Here is a 14,873-nt window from a genome sequence, read left to right as displayed (position 1 = left end):
GACGATTAGACAATCCCTGCACCCTCGAGAAAGCGAACCAAGTCATCGCAGACACTGTAAGTAAAGCCTTTCTCAAATTAGCCGAGCACCAAGGTCGAACCGCAACAAGTGGTGGACACCGGAGCTCTGGCAAATCAGGAAGGGAATGAGAAGATTGTACAATAGAGCTAGAGACGGAAACTGTTCGGCGGAGTGGGAAGCCTATCGCCTCAGTTTCAAGATTTTCAAAACGAAATATAGAAAGGCCAAAAGAGACTCATGGACTGCCTTCTGCGTGCAAACTTCGACGGTTGCTAGCAAAAGATCCGGCCACACCAGGTTTACTCTGCGATCTGGATGGCAGCTTAGGGACAGACAGGAGTCTCTGCAGCTACTGATAAACACTCACTTCCCAGGCTGCCTAGATGCTGGTACAGAGATTGCAACCGACAACACCACCAGTATGCAACCTATGAATGAATGAAGACGGATAGTCATCGCCTAATAGATTAAATAATATCCGGAGAGAAGATAATCTGGGCTATCAAGTCGTTCCACCCCTACAAACCTTCAAACATAAGAGAATTGCTGACAAGGTAGATCAGTTGAAACCGCACTACACCAAGTGGTAGGTAATAGAAGACACTCTGCAGAGAAAGGAGTTTGCGTTGGCAGCCTTTCTAGACATAGAAGGCGCTTTCAACAATGTCAGGATCAAGTCAATAACGACAGCATTAGTCAAAATTGGCTCACACCCAATGATCGGCCATTGCTAAGCAACATACTAGCTGAAGAATGACAATCCCCAACTCTGCACCTCGTATATAAGGAAAAAGGCCACCAGGGGCACCCCATAAGGAGGAATCATATCCCCCTTGCTGTGGAATCTTGACCTAAATGACCTTCTAATCAGACTGCAACACAAAGGAAGCAGGACCACAGCCTACGCGGATGACCTAGTTCTAGTGGTAACAGGCAAGTTCTTGCCTACAATCAACGAACTCATGGAAAAAGCACTTGGCCAGACTCTGCGCTGGGGAGAGCGAAACGGACTTGGATCCAACCCACAGAATACTTCGTACTGTTCAACGAAAATACAAGATTTCGAGCTTCCAACTTCCAGCACTTGAAGTAACGCAGCTCCAGCTATAAAGAGAGGCGAAGTACCTTGGAGTAATTCTGGACTCTAAGCTATTCTGGCGGAGAAACTCAGAGGAAAGGATGAAAAAAGCATTACAAGCCCTCTTCATATGCAAGATGGCCAACACCAACTCCCATCTCAAAAACCCCCAAAAGGTCCAAGGACTAGCTTGCCTGAGCGTTACAGGATGCATACGTTCTACTCCTCAAGCAGCCCTAGACACTATATTAGACCTGAACCTGATAGGAATTTGCCTCAGGTACACAGCGGCGCGAAATACGGTCAGGCTCTAAGACTCTTCAAGCTGCGCAGTACCGGCCACAGCACAGTCTTGCTCACGGTAGGGCAAGCGGCTGCGGAAGAAAGTGAGGGTCGAAGAGCTGCATGAACTCTCCTTCAGTTCTGGCGAAACGAGGGGGGTAAGAGTAAGTGGCTTACCACTATCCAGTTTTATTCTTATTATTATGGCTTCTAAATAATTTTCTGCGAGCTCTTTGAAGCGGTGATGCTTAATACGGTTTCTGATCAGGATACCAGTCCCACCGTGTGCTTTGTCGTCGGAATGGTTTGTTGCGTAGAATGTGTAGCCTCTTAAATTAAATTTATATTTGTTTGACAGATGTGTTGCTGACAGTAGAATAATGTCAATGTGTTTGTCGAGGAGGAATTGAGATAACTCAAGCTTATGCTGTGAAACGCCATTAGCATTCCACGTGGGTACACGTAGAGAAGTCATTGATCATTTGGACTGATGTGATACTAACATTTGTATGAAGATGTTCAGATTACGCATAAAATCTTGCAAAGTTGTCCGTAAGTAAAACATGAGCTCCATAATGCTTTGTTGTAGGTTAGAGAACAGTACCTCAAGGCTGTTTTGTTGGTGCTTTATAGGCTAGAAGTGGTAGTAGTGGTTTGCCATTTTTATCTCAGAGTGAGGTGCTTTTGGTTGCAATTTATTTGGAGTATTGGGCTCCAATCCTGATTTTAAAGCGCTTGCAAATTTCTCCTTTTTCTTTGTTGTGGATCCGGAGTCAAGCGACGATCTGGTTGCTGACGAAAAGAAGACGCCAACTCCTTATATATTCGGCAACCTCTGTAGTTAACATTTTTAGCATGCATATTGTTATAAAAGTTTTAATTTATGAAAATATTTTACATTTTACTATTTGATGTCAGAATTCCAAATCATCTTGATTCAGACAGATGTCATCCAGTTTTCACAAATTTTGGCTGATTCTGACTTTGCTGTGTAATGCAAGAAATTATGTTTTTAATCAGTCTTAGACTAGCTCTCCTTACGGGCAGACGTCAGCTATCATAAAAGCAGAGCTTAATCGGTGTATTTCTTTTGCGACCCGCGTGGTCATTAACTTATTGTTTGTTTAATCACTTTCTTTCGCGGGTGCAGTTTTGCAGCTTTAGCTCTCAAACTAAACCTTAGTTCATTGGACAGCAAAAACACGGACAATGGCACCAAGCCATCTGGAGTGATTCTGGTCATATTTACATAGGCCTATATTTACTTAATTTAATTTATTGCAGCTGCTTTCTGATCAAGAAGCCCAATGTGAGAAATTTGTTTTTTTAATTTTTTTTATATTTACAAATAATTGAAATCTTTTATTCACAAAGAAAAGTTGAAACAGATGATTCCGTAACTGGGCTGTCATGCAACGTAATTGTGTTTTGCGGATACAATATTTAAATTTGTTTCATTCAAATTAGTAGCGATAATATTTGCAGCAAAAAAATCATAAGATTTTTTCAAATATTTTTTGAACTTGTATTTTTTAAAAAAATGAAAAAAGTATTATGAAGTTGTGCAAAACATATGTACAGAATAACGAGAACGAGGCGAACCCCTTTAAGTATATATACATATATAAACTTAGTCGACCTAGCATGTCCGTCTGTCTCTCCGCCAGAGCCTGTAGTCAGAGACTATAATTAATGATTTATTTCCTTCCCCCTCTCCCCCAAATCGAAAAAAACGGTACACGCTTACAATACTTAACGAAAATTTTTCAATAAAGGCAGCGGGGTGTGATTGCTGCGATGCCTTAGTCAAAGTGTATGTAAAAGTTGGCTGCGTCCGCTTGTTTCTTATAATTTCCAAATCTACTTGAGTAAAAATCGTCACTCCCGATAATCACAAAAGTAAAAAAATATGTATAAAATTAAAAAATTAAGGTGATTTAGTTTCATAATTTTTGGGATTCTTAGCACATTTTGCAAAATGTTTGCAAATGTTTTGCGAAAATGTCCTACCATTGCGGAGTGTAACCGCATGGTCAAATGGTATTTATGACCAGCTATGGTATTTAAGTGTGAAAAAGCCGACATGTAAGTCCGACCTTTTATTTAACTAAAAATACAGCGTCTATACATAGTCGAGAAAAATGGGTCAACTTCCATACTGCCAGCTGGAGGCGAACACGCCTCTGCTTAGCCAATTACTTTAGTGTGTGTCTATGGTATAATACAGAATAGCCTAAAAACAATGAGCATATATTCGACTTTATTAAGGCTTTTTTCTTTAATTTACATATCATAAATATAATTAAACATATTTTCACAAAATTTTGGAAATCCAATTAAGTAAATTTAATTTGCAACTATAAATGTCACAATTTTTCCTTCTAGCGTTTGATGTTTCAGCATATGTATAATCATATACGATGTCTTTCTGAGAATTTATTGAAGTAGAAGGACTGAAAAAAATAAAAATAAGATTGTTTATTGTGTACACAGTGCGATCGAAGTAAAGCATACCTCAGCAACAAATGTAATAGCTCATTAACGACACTAAACTCCTTTGCAAATCCAACCAATTTTATGCCACATATAGTTTGTAGAATACACTCATGACCATTATAACCGTAACTTAAATTCATTTGTTTGTAACTGTTGTAATAAGTATTTCAATCTGATACAATAATAACTCACCTATTTAATAAATGCTCTAAGAAGGCGTAAATTTGCCACCGCAAATGAATTGTATCCGTTAACATGTTACGAAAAGCAACTTGATTTAAAGCACCTGTGTGCTTATATTGTGGTAGAAATAGATTTTGTCTAAATACAGTAGCATTATACGGCAGAAAAAATTCTGCTTTCAATACGTGACCCACTGTAAGAGATTCATATGACAAGTCGGCAGGTATGCCTATACCAGCAATAAACTTAAATATTTCTTTAAATTTTTAAACATTGTGAAAAGGTGCCAAATTTTTTAAAAATACCTGATGTCTTGTTGGAGCTTGACGTGGAAATATTAAGAATCGTTTTTGGGCAGAGGATGAATTCAAAGTTATAAAAACCAGAAAGTTGTAGAATAAATTGACGTCCATATCGCTAGACGTACTCACACTTACTAAAAAAAATCCACATAGATAGGTCAGTAGAAATGCAGTTGGTTTTTATGCAATCAATTAGCAATACTCTGTTACACACGTAGGGTTTAACAGATTAACAGGTTTTACAAGTGCTGGCATACTAGAATCGCACTTTACACACTGTCTTTAAAATTTGTAGAATTGGATGCAATTAAGCCTTACTAATAGTATAGTACATATGTATGTACAACTATACTACTTCGCCACTTAAATAGGACATGTCTAAAGTCTATTTTCTATAGTTAATTGCTGCTAATGCAAGCTATCTAGGAAAATAATTTTTGTATTGTTATAAAGTTTATTTAAATGTAGTAATTTGACGAAAATTGCTAAATTATTGAAAATCTATGAGTATAAAAAAATATTGAAGTAACGAATTGTGGGTTCATATTGGAACATTTGAATATGACCTTAATTTTATTTGGTCGGTATTATTTAAATTTAAATGGGGCACTTCATTATCTGAGTGGAAGAAAGGAATATACAAGCTTACAAGGATTCTGGCCTTTTTATTGGCCAAATAGCAAAAACAAAAATTGAGAGGAGCTGTCATGTCATACGAAATTTTTTAAATAATGAGGCTAATAATCGTAAAAACATGAAAACTTTTGTAACTCAATTCACATTATTATGGCCAAGAAAAGCGAAAATGCAACGTTAACAAAAGTTTGACAACCATTGCGTCGTGTAATTAAGTGGGGAGACCTAATTAGAAAGTTGAAAAAATCGAATTTTATTTTTTGCTTTAAATTGCTACTCAAATATTTAAGAATGCCCAAAAAAAAAATTTGCATTGTCGAATTCCCGATATTTTAGAAGATATTACATTATTATTTTTACATTTTTTGTGAATTTGCGTACTCGATTAAAAAAAAACTACACAACTTCTTGAAAGCATTCGACAGAGTCTGGCTAGAATAACGCAAAAGATCAGAAAGCTTCTATAATACATCACATATATGATTAGAGTCTATCTATATGACAGGAAATTTGCAGTGAGATCCAATTCTGCTCTGACGACCATGTGATCAGAGCTGGAGTCCCACCAAGGCAGCGTACTGGACCAACACTATATGTCCATTACACAGCAGATATTCCAACAAGTAGACACTAACAACATCCACCTTTGCTGACGATACAGCTATTCTCAGCCGTTCGGGGTGCCCTATGCAAGCAGCAGCGCAACCGGGCTCTTCATATGGTCGAAGTGGAGAAATGGCTCTCTGACGCGAATAAAAGTAAACAAACAAAAAAGCAAAACATGTTAAGTTCCCTAACAGTGATAAATTGTCCCCGTCACACAAACAATTCCCGCACCCCGCAAGCAAACGAAGTCGACGTATTTTGGAGTACACCTCGACAGAAGACTCACATGTATGGCGTAGGCACATCGAAGCCAAGAGAACGCAACTAAAACTAAAAGCCAATAGCTACTGGCCTATCAACGCTCGGTCCTCTCTCAGCCTTGAATAAAGGTCCTGCTGTTACAATTCCCGTTACGAAAACCCATTCGGACCTATGGCTCAACTATGGGGAACGCTAAGCAATAGCAACATTGAATTGTCCAGAGACCGGCCAGTCAAAAATCCTTAGAAATATCACCGCACCGTTGTACGTTCGAAACGAAAACATACAGAAAGATCTAAATTATTCAACTAGTCAAGAGATGTAATACTGTAAACACAAGGGAAGCTTTCTTTGATTTCTTTCCTTGCACCCTAATACCCTAGAGCGAAGGCTAACAAGGCTGTGCAGCAGCTCCCGTCTTCGTTGTAACAACCTACCAAGCAGCGATAGAGCCTAGGAACGTGCAATCCTAAAACAAAAGAACTGTTAGATAATGTTTAGTTATAAGATTTGTAAAATCATTTCTAGTCTCAATTTAACAGAAAATTCAATAAAAACAGCAAAGTTTAAAAAAAAAAAAAACTTCTTGAAATGAATTTTAGCTCATTTTGAAGGAAAGTAATTAATCTTCTATATGAACCTAAAAAATTAAAAAAAAAATAATTTTAAAATATCTTTACAATGGGTCAAAATACAATTTTTTGTTCGCAACTTTGACACTTTTAACAATTCCCAATTTTTGAAAGTTTTTCAATTTTTTAGGAGACGTACAAATTTCCAATATAATGCAATATCATTTTTTGATTTCCGAAGAAGAAGAATTGCGACCTGAATCGTGTACGCAAATAGGTAACCTCAGCGACGGGTCCCTCTGCATGTGTGCGTGCGCATTCAATACAATCTAATATTTAAAAAAATATATATTTTATTGAGTTTAAACCAGAGAACGGCATGAGAGTACCCACCCCAAAAATTACCATGTTACTTACATGGTACTACCCACACAAGCAGCCGATATTGCGGCTGTTGCTGTCCGACAATTTTTCATAAGCCTTTACAAGCCTTTTGCGTGGGTAAACACAACGTCCCGAAAATAAAGAAAGGTCATACAATTTTTTGCCGATCGTATTTTGTGAGCGCGCACATTTTCTTTTGCCCTTGATTTTCGGCACTTTGCAAGTACCCAGCCTTGTCTTATGTATACATATGAGTAGAGGCTTATGCCTCTGTGTTTTGTGAGCGCGTATTTACCCATACCCATGATTTGTGAATGCCACCTTGTGTTAAAAACACTTTTTGGCACTCCACCCCGGCTGTTCTCTGGTTAAAACATTATGGCTCTATATTTCTAAGCACAGAAAAAATTGGTTAAGCTAAGTTAATCTTTTTCCTGTCAACAAAATTTTTGAAAAACAGGCCATTTTTAGGCCTTTTAATGAAGTCTTTCCCTTAATAATGCTTCACACCTGAAGAGACTAAAAATCAAGAGGCAGTCACCGCCTAACTTGGCTCGGAAGTTGCAGCGCGTGGACAGCGTTTTTCTTAACAGATCTGTTAATATTTGAAGCGCTTTATCAGGAAAAAATCCCAAACAGGGTCTATCAAGAAATCTCTTGGTTTTTAGCTAATTATACACTTTGACATTTTTGTAAAAAATGGAAAAGGGTATTATGAAGTTGTGCCACTGCTCCTCACTACGCCTTAGCTGTTTTGTTTGAATGTGTTTGTGAGTGCATACGTGTTTGCTGCGATGCCCTAGTCAAAGTGTATCTAAAAATTGGTGGCGCCCAACTTTAATTTGTCCACTTGTTTAGTTTTGATCTTTGGGCGCAACCACTCTGCGATGGCTACAGCTTTTATTTTCATGATCTTTGAATAGAACCACACCATCTTCATAAGGTGTACAGCAGTGGTGGAGGTAATATGATGTGGGGGCCTTATTCTATTGTGTCAACTGTATGCTTAAATTTATTTCATCCACCATGAATGCGTTGTGCTATATTTTTATATTAAAACGCGGCTTTCCAAATTCTTTTTGCAAATCTGAAATGGATTTATCAATAATATAATGCCCCTTTACATACAACCCGGATTGTTAATTCGTATATATCTAGATAAAACGTGGAGTTACTTTAACTGATCACCCTAACCACCGGACTTGAATATCATGGAGAATAAGATGACAGAGATGGGTCTGTCCGTTTCGAAGATCTAGAGCGAGTTAAGTTCAACTTGTTAGTTGCGACGATCGAATGTAAGTGTTAAGTAGAGCTTTAGGCTCGGCCTCATAATTCTTAGCGATAGATAAAGCGATAGGAGATTTGTGATAGCAAGAAGAACGCACAAAGAGAGCGCGAGCTTTTTTTTTTTTACAAGCGCAAGAGGAAAGCGCGTGAATACAAGCGCAAAAAAGAGAGCGCTGAGCCAAAGTGCGAGCTTACACTAGATCAGCTGTTTGTAGCTGATAGTCAAATTTATTGGCCTTGCATGACCAAACAAACATGTTATGCCTAAATTAGAAAGTATTAACATATTTTTAAACAATTTTGTTTTAAATACATTGAACCCGTAGTATTGTAGTAATACATATTGTAGTAATATATATTAAATGTTAAGATTTTAGGTTCCAACGATACCTTTGACACTTACATATATATTAAATGGGTAATAAGATTCTGCAAATTTTAACATATTTGGTTTCTTTTTGGGGGAAACTAAAAAATATAGACTTAGACTAGACGGTTAGGATAATTTTTATACACTTTGACATTTTAAAAATGGGAAAAAGGGTATTAGGAAGTTGCTCAAATGTATGTAACAGTTTTTGTGCAAAATGCAGACCCCATAAAGTATATATTCTTGATCAGCTCGACGAGCTAAGTCGATATAGCGCAATGTCCGTCTGTCCGTCCGTCCGTCCGTCTGTATGGAGTGCGTTTCTCAGCAGCTATAAGAGCTAGAGCAATGAAATTTGGTTTGTAGGTTCAAACGCTTTTATTTTAATTTTTTTTTTCCTCCCCTTCCCTCGCAAATAGAAAAAAAACGGATTACACCCACAATATTAGGCAATTAAAAAATATTTGAAAATCTGAAATAGTTCACATTTACGCTTAATCATGTTTTTGATCGCAGTATTTCCAGAACATCTAAACATCACCAGATTCAGGGGCCCGTCCGAGCTCTAGAGCTGTTGCCCTTCTCGGCCGGGGATGACACCTGGGAGCATGATATGCGAGCCGCAAGTGTGAGATAAACATCGCGTCGAAGGTGTACCAAAGACGTCAGCGCCGATGCAATAGTGGCGGTGCACGTCTACTCAGCACCGACACTTCGGACGTGGAGATTCAGCTACGTCACCATGTCCTCGCCGATGGAGCTCCTTGTGCACTAAGGGTTGACCGACGTCCGCATATTTTTCTAGTCACCTTGCCATATTCCAACATGCACGCGGTAGGCAGCATGCACACTCGCTCGTGCTGGAGGGACAAGTCGTGATGTCCCGGTGATGGTACCGGGCGTGGGGGCGTACAGTCCATTGGATAGCTCTTCCGTGGAGTGCGCGGAGCCGGGACCGGGAGCTGGAACACCTTTGGAGCAGGCTTTGGAGCATGCCCTCCAATTTGGAACAGTTTCTGGACCCGGTAAAGTAGCGTGTGGTGCCTGCGCTTTGCAGACCGGACACGAGTCTCGGCTAGTGCATATGTTGGCTGAATGCTCGTGGGCTACGCAGTTGTGACAGTACTTGTTAACAGGCACTGCTTGATTGCGCTTCTTAGCGGATAAACGTAAGAAAGTTTGTCATTGGCGTAGAGAGTGTATGCCTCGGTAGGATTTTGTCGCGTTGTATCCTGCAGACTTCTGGTTGAGAGCTATCTCTACTCTGTGGAATGAAAGAAGAAGAAGCAGTGAAAAGATGAACGCATTGTTGAGAAGTTGCCGGTTGCTCAATATCGGTCAGACATGGCAAGTAAAAGAGCGCCTATGGGAGCCAGTAAGTCAGCTGGATCCTCTGACATTGGCGAAATTGGACTCGAATTCAGGCATGCTTTGATCTTTGTAAGAAGAGTGACAAGTTCCTCGAATGTAAATTTAAAAGTGAAGGTAGATTTTTAGAAGAGCCAGGACAGATTTTGTTGGGAGTGCTTGGACACTATAAGGGATCTCGTTGCTTCCTTAAGGTCACGTAAAGCGCTTTGGAAGCTCCAACGAAGCTTTTACCGTTGTCGGAGAACATTTGTAGCAGACAGTCTCGTCGCGGTACGAAACAAGAATATGCCGCTAGGAATTTCTCTGTAGTCAAATCAGAAGTAGTTTCTAAGTGGATTGCTTTTGTACTAAAGCACACGAAAACGCAGATGTAGCCTTTTATGATTAGACATGCGCGTCCTGTGTAGTTTTTTTTATCTCAAAGGGACCCACGAAGTAAAAACTGTGTTGACAAAGGGTCGAGAAAACGTAGCTCTTTCTACTGGTAGATCCCCTATCAGTTGCACTTGGAGACGCTTATGGTAGATCACGCAAGCCTTCCATGAGCTTTTAGTTGCTTTGACTAGCACCCTCAATTTCGGAATCGGGAACTTAGATCTGATTAGTCGCATCATTAGTTGATTCCCGTCATGTAGGAATATGCGATGCGTGAAACGAACAAGGAGGAGAGCCTGTAGGGAATGAATATCGGGTGTTTTTCTTCATAGCTCAGAGAATCGGACGCCCGAACACGTTCGTAAGCTCGTAGCACACCTTTTGTGTCGAGAAAGGGTAATTCTTTGGGAACTTATTTATCTGAATGAGTATTATCATCCTTTCTTGTACGTCAGAAAGCTCTTTAGAATTGAGATCTATCTGAGGAAGAACTGGCACCTTTCGGCAACGATGACAAAAACGGAGAATATATGCTAGAACTCGCAGTGCTCTACCGAAATCGGAGAAGCTTTCTAGCATATCGTCGGACTGAGGTGACGTAGCCAGATGGCGTTTGACGGGCCGTTTCTCTTCTTCTGTCTCATGAATGGTCCCTTTCGTCGTCGGCCAGTGCGATTGTGGTAATTATAACCATTGTGGTCCATGCCACCACAATTGGTTTTGGATTAGATTCTGGGATGGGACACCTCTACTCTCAGGGGGAATGGCTTGAGTGATTTTTGCCACCCGGTTGGCTACGAAAGTGGTCCATTTGCTTGGAGGCTTATTAAGCCTGGCTAGCACGATGTTGTATAACAGGGTAGCTTTGTACCACTTCTGGTGGAGGTCATCAGGCAGTTGCTGGTCCCATCCTAATTCTCGGCGCCAGATTTCTGGCATGAGCGGCACGGACAATGAATGGAGCCATCCATCCCGCTGTGTTAAACAATTTGGCAATTTGCGACAACACCTCGCGCTTCGTACATGAGAGTTAGAAAGGCACCAGAGAACGGCAAGAGTGCACACACCACTAAAAACAGCACCCGCTTACACACAGGTATACTGCACACACATGACGAAATGTGGAATCAGACCACAATGCACTTATTGGGCGTAAAAACATGATTTCAGTCAGCATTTGTGCCGCCGGGCAATTCTTTCCCTGAAGCAAACACAAGAAAAAGGTCCATATTTTTGAATGTTTTCTGCAATGCGTCTGTTTCGCGAGACAGCAGCGCTAATGTTCTCGTTTATGCTTATATTCCACCGATGGCCTCGCGCACATACCCTTGCCTGCTTTCGTTGTGGTAAAAACACAAGCGACTTTTCTCGGACTCTCTGGTGTTTGTGCGCTGATTGTGCGCCGCACCAGCAATTTTTTGTTGTGTCCGTGGCGATTTTTCCCGAGTCATTGTGCGCGGATGGTCTCGCACTTGGTGTGTGCCACCATTGTGCTTAAAAAGTGCCACAATTGCCGTTCTCTGAAAGGCACTTCCTTCGGCATGAAGAAGAACTCATCGGCCAGCAAGTGGTCTGTAGGGATATTTTTGAGGACCTCCTTTGAATTGGAAGTCCACTTTGTGTATGAGCACCGGCCACTACGTCATCGATTTACATGAAGTTCTGAAGAATGTTGGACGTAAAAGGTGGCTGCTGGTGCACATCATCCGTAAGCTGTTGTAGCACTTCAATGCTAGGAATGGAGCACAGTTCACTCCAAACGTGACTGTCTTCAATTCGAAATCACAGATCACGGATTTTATTTCGGAACAGGATTCGCTGGAAGGGCGTGTGTTTCGAGTTCACTAAAATTTGGCAATACATCTTCGTTATGTCGGTGTTGAGGACTTTTTTTTTATTTTTTTTTATTTAATAAGGTATATGGGGAAGATTGTAGCACAGGCCCGGCATGAAGAATGTCATTAAGACTTTTACCTTTCGAAGATGGACAGGAAGCATTGAAAACCACTCGCACCTTGGTTGTAGGGCTATCGGGTTTAAAGGCAGCATGATGAGGGAGACAGTAATTTGGAACGCCGTCAGGACTTATGGCCTAAGTCCAAATATTCTTCAAGGACGGAATTGGTATGTTCATTTAAAGCGGCGTTTCCCGTCATTTCTCAAGAATTGAGCCAATGCAATGGACCTTGAAGAACCTAGGTCGAAGTGCTCAGGATGTTGGAATGACAGTGTTACAACAAATTTACCATTCCCATTTCGCGAGGTTGTCACTATGAAATTTCCGTGCAGCCATCGCATGCCATCAGCTATCGACATTGCTATATATGGAGGGATTCGCTCTGAGCTTATCTACATCTACAGAAAGCTTGGAACTAAGTTCTGATCACATCCCTTTGGTAATCGAACTAAGAACTGTTGCTCACAAGGAAGACGCATATTCTTCTTCAAAACGCGAGCATTCCTCGATTTCAGGTAGCAGTTAACCAGCTTGTTAACCTCAACATGGTTCTCTCTCATGACGCCAACTTGTGGGCAAGGTTCTATAAATCCACCAGACCCACCTTATGCTCTTTTAAAAGCTATGCGCTAAAGACCCTGCTACCTACTGCGCAATACCTCCTCTTAAGGTCGTGTTGCTGCTGGAACGGAAATTCATGGTCGAAATGAGAGGTGAAAGGTCTACCATCAGACGGAGTCGAGCTTGCATTTACACGTCTGATCTGCCAAATCCCAGAGATCCGGCTACCCTCCTGGCAACGTATGCTGATTAGATAGTCTTCATTGCATACTCGTCATGTCGACTCGAAGCGTCTAAGAAAACTCAAAATTTTCTAGACCTTATAGCAAGTGGGCGAACAAATGGAACATATCCATAAATGGAAACAAGTCCCAGCATTTCAATTTTTCGCATCAAATCCTCCCTAGGCTTAACCTGCAGGACACGATCATCCCTCAATCCCCACAGGCGCAGTACCTGGGATTGACCAGGTACCAAATTAGCAGCAACATGGCGTAGCAAGCTCAGAAGGCTAAACTGGATGATGAAGGCAACTTGCAAGCTGAGCCTCGACAACAAAGTGTTGTCTACAAAGCAATTGTTGTTCCCTCAATGACATATTGCTTTCAAATTTCGGGTACGGCGTCTAACACCAACATAATGACACTGAAAAGGAATAATGAAATCGCAAACGACCTTCACATCCTCACAGTGAAGGAGCAGATTAATCGGCACTCAAGTCGCTACAAGAAACGACTCCTGGCTCACACATCTCCATCGCTTATCAAAAATTTGATTTTTATCGTTGCTGTTATGTTTGCATGTTATGTTTGTTACTACTGCCGGTACCTACTTTTTATAATCATTAAATTGGTTGCTTAACGTAAAATAAACATATACATGAAATCAAAAAGAAGACTCATACAGACAGACAGACGGCCATGGCTTTATCGACTCAGTGTGTCTTGCTGATCAAAAATATATCTCCTTTATGGGGTCTGCCACTCCTCCTTCTCCCTGCTACATACATTTGCACAGCTTTATCATAACCTTTTCCAATTTTGACAAAAATGGCAAAATGTATACAAATAATTAATAAATTAGTAAAGTGTGCGATCCATTGTTTTCATGATTTTGTGTTCCTTATTTTTATATGGCCCTAGAATTGCAATTTGGTTTCTAGAGTGATACCCTGGTATTTAGCATATGCTTCCATTTTAGGGATTACCGTAGAAGTCCTATGTCCTAGTCTTATGGCGGCTGATGGAATATTAACGTCATTCCGTTTTTGGGCAAGTAATATTGTGCCTTTTTACGGAGCTTTTCCTCTTGGAGAAATCACCATCTATAGACCCACAGCAAAAAACTGCATCATCTGCGAAAGTTCGGAAAAATCTAATTTATTTATATAAGGTGAGTTTAAGGTGCTTATTTCTCCTCATGTTTTCAAGTGTTGTGGACAAATTGTTTAAAATATATCTAGACTTAATGGTTTGTCATATCGGTCTGCAGGAATGTAGGTGCTATCTGGAGGATTCATCATATAGAAGTTTAGCTTTCAGTGGGTTAGCCCAGGAGATTGGTGTGAGACATGCACAACTATGATGCCTGCAGTTTAAGTCAACTCTCAAGGTGTATCCGAAAGGAAAGACCGTTTTTTTCTGGGGTTTTTTTGGACCCCTGGGAAATTGCATTCATACTAAATGGACGTCTGTGTGCCATCTCTACTGCAAATAATCTAAACAAATACAGTTGCCAAGTAAAAAGTAAAATAATTAATCTTTTTTGTTATATATAATTTCATAGTTTTTAGTTCTTTCATTACAAAATAGGTCTACACTACTTGGCTCCTGCGCCTGTGACCAGATTGTCATTCATGATTATATTCTTTGTCCGGTGAGATTGGGAAACCTTGCTGAGCAGGTTAATTGCGGCGCGGGTAGCGACGCTTGTTTTAGAATGGCTTTTTTCCCTCAACTTAATGTAGTTCATTTTACTTGGAGAGTCCGGTTAGTTTGCATTATGACTGCCATGGCAGTTCGCGTACTTGGTGAGTAAGTTGTCCTTGTAATCTTATGGATTCCCCCACAATTAAAACAATATGCGTGTGTAGTAACAGTGGCTCGAGTCATTGATTGACAGACATTGA

General features: G+C 40.3%; 1 long non-coding RNA gene across 4 annotated transcripts; it reads right to left on the bottom strand.

Annotated features, from left to right (window-relative positions):
- Window positions 1-3,702: 3,702 nt before the first annotated feature.
- On the bottom strand, window positions 3,703-4,484 carry LOC108595884. Of its 4 annotated transcripts, none has more exons than XR_001915020.2 (4): window positions 4,366-4,484; window positions 4,070-4,316; window positions 3,896-4,006; window positions 3,703-3,834 (listed from the first exon to the last, which is right to left on the bottom strand). It is a non-coding gene; the product is annotated as an uncharacterized LOC108595884 (long non-coding RNA). The 4 variants fall into 4 exon arrangements; XR_001915021.1 differs by having other exon boundaries at window positions 3,704-3,834; window positions 4,070-4,253; XR_001915019.2 differs by having other exon boundaries at window positions 3,705-3,834; window positions 4,070-4,289.
- Between the last annotated feature and the right edge of the window lie 10,389 nt (window positions 4,485-14,873).

This window comes from Drosophila busckii, chromosome 2R (assembly GCF_011750605.1).
Source record: "Drosophila busckii strain San Diego stock center, stock number 13000-0081.31 chromosome 2R, ASM1175060v1, whole genome shotgun sequence".
Taxonomy (NCBI): domain Eukaryota; kingdom Metazoa; phylum Arthropoda; class Insecta; order Diptera; family Drosophilidae; genus Drosophila; species Drosophila busckii.
Note: the sequence above shows the minus strand (reverse complement) of the source record. Positions and strands in the feature narration are given on the sequence as shown.